Genomic DNA, 7944 nt, shown 5'->3' on the forward strand with positions numbered 1-7944 from the left:
ACCCTAGCCTTTACTTTATTTGTTAGTAAGTTTAATGGTTGGTGTTGTGAAATGAGAAGCATGGATTGTGATTATTAGTAGTTTGGTTTGATTTGGAAGTGTTTTGGTAATTGAAGCTTGATTATAGTTCATAGGTCTTGATTGTGGTTGTTTGAGTTGAAAAGCTTGGAGATTATGGACTGATGTGGTATGGTTTAGGTGAAGTTTTGTTGTATTGATGGTTATGAGTTGGTTGGTGGTTAATTGGAGTAGTTTAAACATTGGTAATCGCGTAAACATAGCCGTCGTAACGTCCAATTTTCTTTGGACTGTTTTTGTGCATAACATTAGGACCCGAGAACCCCCTGCTAGATTATGACCACTGCCATGTTTAGATAGCTCATGTTACGAGCTTCGTTTTGATATGTAGTTCGTTCGATTCCGATACACGGTTTAGGAGAAACGACCGTTTCAAGTAACGGCGTTTCACGAATGAAACTTTTCCCCTCGCCTTACTTTGAAACATAGGTTAAAGACCAAAAAGGGTTAATTAATGCATGAAACATTTATGGTAAGTGTGTTAGGCAGTTGGTAAGACACTCGCGAAGGAATCGCCTTAAAACTCGTAAAGGTTAAATTATTAAAAATGGTGGAGCCGAGGGTACTCGAGTGACTTAAGAGAATCAGTAAGCGCAAAACGAGCGTTAGAGTCTGAGTTGGTTAGAGTATAGATTTACAAGTGACTTTGATTTAATTCCAACTTACTTGTTGTTTATAGGTTACCAGACTCGTCCCGAGCCATTCGTAACCCCCAGTCGCTCAGGCAAGTTTTCTACCCGATATACTGTTGTTGTGATGTAAATATATGTATATGCATTATCTTGTGATAGTGCATGATTGTTATTAGCAAATTTTGCGATATATTGGAGCATGCTGATATGGTATATATGCATGTTTGTTTCGTAATCTGGTTATCTATCTGTTGATTTCAATGCTTATAGTTGCATAATACCTATGCTAGAAATAAGCAAGTAGTTGCGTATACCCTTAGTATAGGGGATAAAAGGTGAACATATTTCTAAACCGGGAGTCGATGTTCCCGAGTATATTATATATATATATATATATTTATATATATATGGATATAGTTTTTAAAACTATGGATCGAATAAGGTTTATTCGATACCTTTATTTTACTTAATTGAATATTAATTTGAGTATTCATTTGAGGGCTTATGACTCAGTTTATTTTATTATTTGAATATTATTTGAATATTCATTCGAGGGCTTATGACTCAGTTTATATTATTATTGAATATTACTTGGATATTCATTTGAGGATGTATGACTCCTTTATTTTATGAATATTATTTATAGTATTCATTCGAGGTATTATGACTCCGCTTATTACTTAATAATATTCTTTATTGTATTAAAGAATAAGGTGTCGATAATCAAACTTACTTTTGATTATTCAAATAAAGATATTACTTTCGTATAAGTATATCTTTGATTATTTGCTATTCATTTCAAGTATAAGTTTTAATACTTCTACTTCAATTATTTTATAAAGATTATTCTTTATGGGAATATTATTTAAATAATAATATTCAGACATTTTCTAAATATTCTGGGGACTGATTTACTTCATTAAATCAGCTTCACTCCAAACATTCTTAAAAATGTTTTGCGAGTCTTCAAAATGAGTTTTTTAAAAGTTAGAGCGGATCCCAAAACTCATTTTTTTTAAGATCCTCCTTTCGAAGGGGATTTAAATACTCGCTCAAAACCTGAGGGATCCGGCTCTGTGGTGTGTTTTATATTCGCAACAAGGTTGCTGTTTTGATAAATGAATTGATTACTTACCCAACACTCGGGAAGTAAAATTCTTGGAACAAGTTAATCCATTAACAGGCATCGCCTGGGAAATATCGGTGAGTTCTCCTTTCCAAATAGATACGACTTCGTGGTGGAGCCGTATCAACAAGTTTCTACTTGGGGAAAGTGGGGACAAGCTTTACGTTTCAGAGTCATGGATTTCATCTGAACTAGGAGTGGCGTAAGTGGCCGAGTAGCGCCGGCCCAGCCTTATTATATTGGCCCAAATGGCCTGGAAGTTCCGCTAAGGCGGTCCATTCCTTAGGAGTTCAGTGTTCGGTTGACAAGTAAATCCGACAGGTTCTCCTCTACATGTAGAAAATGGTGGGGTTGTACTACTACGACTGATCATCGTAAGTGGTCTTCCTGGCGCGGCAAACTCCCGTAATGAGTTCATCATCCAATTGGATAATTTCTGCAACACTACCCAGAGCACTTCGATAGAAAGGCTACGGTTGGGCGATTGTTGAGTGTTGGCAGGGTCAAGTTTTCAAAATGATGTTTACATCAAATGAAGTATCTCGTAACTTTATTTTATTTTGATAATATTTTAAAGATTTAATCTATTCAAATCTTGCCTTATAGTCTCATCTATGTGATGAACTTTTGAAGCTAATTATAACTTGAACGGTGGTAGTTCAAGTAGTATTTGGGAAAGATATAAGTATATTGGGGTATCTTGTAACTTCATCTTTTAAACTTATATCTAATTAATAATTGTCTTATGAATGACAAAGATTTTCAGAAAAACGTTGAGACAAGGTTAGATATATGAGATCACCTTGCAACGATATTTTTTTTTATACAGTTATACACTGGGACTTTGTGTATATTGTGCATGGAAGAGGACTTCCAATATTTTGAAAAGTATATATGTATATATATATATACTGAATATTTTGCGACTTCATCGCATTAAGATATCAACTTGGTTCATTTCTTTTGACCAAGACTTTCATGAGTACTATGAGAAGGCTCATATATTGTTAATCATTATACATATTATTTTGGTGGGCTTGCTGCTCACCCTTGCTTTCTTCTTTCATCACACAACATCAGATAGACAAGATGAACCGGACCAAGCTCCCGATTCGCAAGAGGATAGGAGACGTTCCGCAGTTTTCTAGAAGCACTGATGCCGCCATAGCTGAGGTAGGAACTACCAATAGGCTAGGCTTTCAACTTTTGATGTATCAGATTATGTATATTTATGAATTGTAATAATGGCAAAGAAATATAAATTTATTCAGAAACCTGTTTAAGGTGTATTGGCATATAATTGTGGAATAAAACGACTTGTGATTATTTTTGGATATTCATCTCTGAGACTATAACTTGTGGTGTGTGTGTTTATTGTGGGGTCACAGTACAGAGTAGTTGATTATTTATTAAGATTGGGTGTTGTTAAGGGAAATGGAACTCGTGACAACCCGGATCCCCGACCCCGGATTTGGGGGTGTTACATATGTGTACTTAAAATAGATTGTTTTCATGATAAATTTCTTATTACTAGTTAAGAGAAGATATATTTCATGATTATCAAGAATGAGTAATAGGTACAAGTCAAATTTGTAAGCATTTAAACTTTATGCCTTAGCCAAAACCTTGTTAAGTGTTTTCCATGAGTTGCATGTTATATTTTTAGTTGAATGTTGTTGTTCTTGGGCATGGATGATCTCCCCTCCTGTTGAGGCACTATTTTAGGACAATAATGCACTATATTTTCTTTGGTAAGGGTTGGATGCTTGGTTATTAAGCGGGAGTCAAGGTGGAAGGAGATTAGTTAGTGTTTGCATTTTTTCCAGATTTGATGCACTAGTTTATGGGGAAATTTTGAATGAGCATTTGTTGTGCACTTTGAGGCCCAAGCCACCAGAAGCTAGAAATAGGAGTATATAAAAGTGTTTAGGTGTTTTTTGGAGGTTTGTAAGTCGTTTGGTTAGGTGCACGGGTGGAATCACAAAATCTATCCAGTAGGGGACAGTTTTGTTGAAACTTAGAAATAGAAAGTTTTGACCATGTCATGGGTAGGCCCTCATTAGGCCCTATTGGGCCTTAGTTAGAGGGAGTGTCAGAGGAGTTTTTCCAGCCATAGTTAATAGGATTTGAATAGAACCATGTGTCACAAGTTAGTTCAAGTCAGGGCGTTTTCTGCCCAGAAAAAAGGGGAACCATGAAATTTAAGCTTAGGCCCAAGGAGGCCCAAGCTAGGCCCTTGAGCCCCATCGAGTTTGGGAGATGCCTTATGGGCAGAAGAGTCTAGTTTAGAAGTTTTGGAGGTAAATTTGTAGTATAAGAATGTCTAATGCACTCAAGAAACCATAGATGTCATTCTGAAATTTACCTTAGTGAGCACATTCACTTATCACATAGTTTTAGAGCACTTATGAGTGAGACCTAGGTTGACCACTATGGTTTCAAGATATTATAAAGCCAGTAGAGTAAAAGGCCCAAGTAAGGGTCAATAGGTTTTGGATAGTTTCGTAAAGGCACATCGAGTTAGGAGGCCAAGTTTGGAGACTTTGTCTAGTTTAGCGATGAAGTGACTTAGTTGGGGATCGAGGTCATCCAAGCCTAGTGTTGCATTATGGTGTGTGTGATATTATTTGGTATTAAAATATGATATGTGAGTATATGTGGCTATGTGTACTATTGTAGTTATAAGGTGATTATAAAATTGCGTGCATATAGGCCTAAGTGCCATTTATGTTAATTTCGGGTTGCATATAGATTGCGTTGGTGAGAGTGTATTATAGTGAGGTTATTATTAATTGTGTAGGATCTCGAGACGAGGGTAAACTTGCCATAAAGATTGAGTAAAGCTTCCAGTTGCTCCTACCTGCCAGACCAGTCCAGCCTTTCTCAAGGTAAGTGATTCAACCTGTTTTTCGTTTACACTGCAAATGTGTGATAATTAGTTCCTATATATGTGATGCGAGTATCCTGAGTTATCTTGATATACTTGAACCAAGTGATTCTTAAAAATCTATCTTCGTATTATATAGAAATGCCATGAACCCTCAAGTACATATTACAAGTAGATCAAAAGTCGTATCATGCTAGTACATCAAAGTAATTGGAATGACATGATAAAATAAGGATTTGTTAAAATACTTGACATCTTACCCTGATGCTTGAACCCCAATAGAAACTTTACCTTGATACCTAAAAGCCAGATATTCTTTAAAGTTGTTCATGATTTTTTGATAACCCTATCCTTACCCTAAAGTTTGACATCCTGATATACCTTAAGCTAATGATCACTTTCTTTATACCTTAACACCTCTAGTATACTTGTAACCCTTGATGCTTATCTTCTTGATGTTATAATACCTATACCTTGTCTACAACCATTGCTTTAAGCCTAGTTTGGCATTACTCTTTCGTATTATTCAATAGCCTTGCTAAATCTCCTTGTCAAAGTTCTTGTATATGGAAACCTTTCAGTTACCCTAATATAGTAAAGTCTAGTGGATCATGGCCCTGAGATTTGGTGACATATTCCCAGTGTTTCAAAGTTGATCTATAATCCCTTGATAAAAATGTTTACTATTTAAGAGATTTTATTATAAATCGGCATCAGTTTTTGAAATGATTAAAATATGGATTTTCAGTCCCAAAGGGGGATAAATGCTTTCTTTGAATAGTGGATCTGGACTGAGACGCGAGTCCTTTCCACACTTATATTGTAAGCTTAAAAGTTGCCTAGGGATCCCATTAATGTTTTAGAACCCAACGAGGTTCGGGATTACTTCGCGGCTGATCACCGGCTGTAATCCGTAGCGTCATAAAATGATTTTGATTAAGATATGATTTTGAAAATGTTTTGATTCAAGCAAATGATGCCATCACCCAAAATTTCATCTCTGGTTATTATTAGTTATATCTTCGCATTGTCATTCTTTAATATCTCGATTTATGCTTTGTACCGTATTGTTTAGCACTTGTTGAGCATTTGGCTCACACCTTGCTTTAACCCTGATATTTCAGCTAGCAACTATGGTTAGATTCAAGCAGACAGCACGTAAGACTTGTGATGTCGATGCGTATGTTCGAGCTCAGGTAGAATAAGAGATAGTTTTGTGTGAGGACTCGATATTAAAATCAGTTGTAATAGATGGTAGTGTTGGGCTGTTCCAAACCCTAAACTGTAAGATCTTGGATTCGGTTATATTTACTTTCTTTTAAATATTGTAATAGTTATATATTGTGTTTGTTAAGTTGGGGGTGTGACATATTTTGTTATCAGAGCTACGGTTTAGAGTCCCTGGATAGCCCAAATAGGTTATAGGATATGTATGTAGGTTATAGATAATATGCGAGAGAGTAGGTTAAGTAAATTTATTATTAATACTACTCTTATTGGTTTGTCAGCAAAGGGCGCACTCCACATCATCTTCTAGGTCGGACGACACTATTGCTTTCTCCGTGTATGTTGAGTTGAGCCACGAGTTTGACATGCTTCAGGGCAAGTACGACCGACTGATAGACCGATTAAAGAACGTGTATCCGGACAGCCGAAACTCTGAAGGGAAGCCTAAGGAGTAGATGACTGCGAGACTTGAGACTTTGGTTCAGTACGTCAACACTAAGCTTGAGGAAATACCATCACACCGAGACCGCACCAGCCAGTATATCATCCAGATGGTGGCGGATGAATTCTAGAGCATTGTGAAGACGCTTCGAGAGCAGAAGACTACCAAGCCCCGTTCCGATGGAGTGGAGCCTTAGTTCTTTCCATTATCTACCTTCCATGTTGTAGTATTATCAGACTTCGTAGAATTCCCAGTTGTTTCCTTTAAATAAGCATGTTATTCCTAGAATCAGACTTTGTCCTAATCCTGATGTATTGTGACCTTCACATTTCAATTATTATGCACTATCGTTCCATTTGCTCTCAACTATTATTTTACACCTTTATATGCATCACCATATCTGTTTAATATGAAACTTGACCTCATATGTAAATAAGAATGCCATGCGATACCCTCGAATTATATCATCATTCATACCTGTTTTGACATAACTCTTATTTCAGGATCATGCCACCCAAAAAGAAGAACCCAACAACCACATCCACCAAAGATCCAAATATTCTTCAATTACTGGAAACCTTACAACAGCAAACCAACGCTATAGCTCAACAATAAATAACTCTTCAACAAAGATTTGAAAACCAAGATAACCATGAACCACACCAACCACCTGATCCACCAGTACCACCTCGACAAGTTGTCACTTTTAAGGCTTTTCAGAATGTGAATCCACCTGCATTTCATGATACCACTGATCCAATAATAGCTAACACATGGATTAAGGAAATGGAAAGGGCTTTTGAGTTGGTACAGTTAGGGACGACCAGAAGACACCATATGCTACTTACTTCTTGAAGGGCGAAGTCATCTATTGGTGGGAATCTAGTAAAAGCTATGGAAGCAAATCAACAAGTTTCTTGGGAAAGATTTAAAAAGTTATTTTTGGAGAAGTATTACCCTAAGTACATGCATAATCAGATGGAGCTTAAATTTCTTGAATTGAAGCAAGGGAACATGACTGTACTGGAGTATAAGAAGAAATTCACAGAGTTGTCAAGGTTTGTGACAAAGTATACCAGCAGTGAGGAGGAAAAACGAAGAGATTTCAACAAGGATTAGAGCCTTGGATCAGAGATAGAGTGGCTATATTTGAGCTTGATACTTATGCAGGAGTAGTACAGAAAGCTGCTATGATTGAGAATAATGGGATGCAGTCCAGAAAGGAAAGGGATAACAAGAAGAGAAAGGTTCCATTTTATGGAGAAAAGTCTGAAGCCGGAAATTCACAAGATCGGAATGTAAAGAGGTTTGGATTCCATAAAGGCGGAAATTTTCAAAAGAAGGGGAATTTGGGTAAAAGACAAGAATCGAAAGGGAACAACTAGACAAGTCAAGGGCAAGTTGGAGAAAACAGATTCCAGAGACCGGAATGCAAGCATTGTGGAAGAAGGCACCCTAGAGTGTGTAATAAGCTGAGCATGACGTGCTATAGGTGCAACCAGAAAGGACATTTGGCAAACGAGTGTAAGATACCGAAGCCAGGAGTTACATG

Source organism: Apium graveolens, chromosome 8 (genome assembly GCF_009905375.1).
Source record: "Apium graveolens cultivar Ventura chromosome 8, ASM990537v1, whole genome shotgun sequence".
In the NCBI taxonomy this organism is placed as follows: domain Eukaryota; kingdom Viridiplantae; phylum Streptophyta; class Magnoliopsida; order Apiales; family Apiaceae; genus Apium; species Apium graveolens.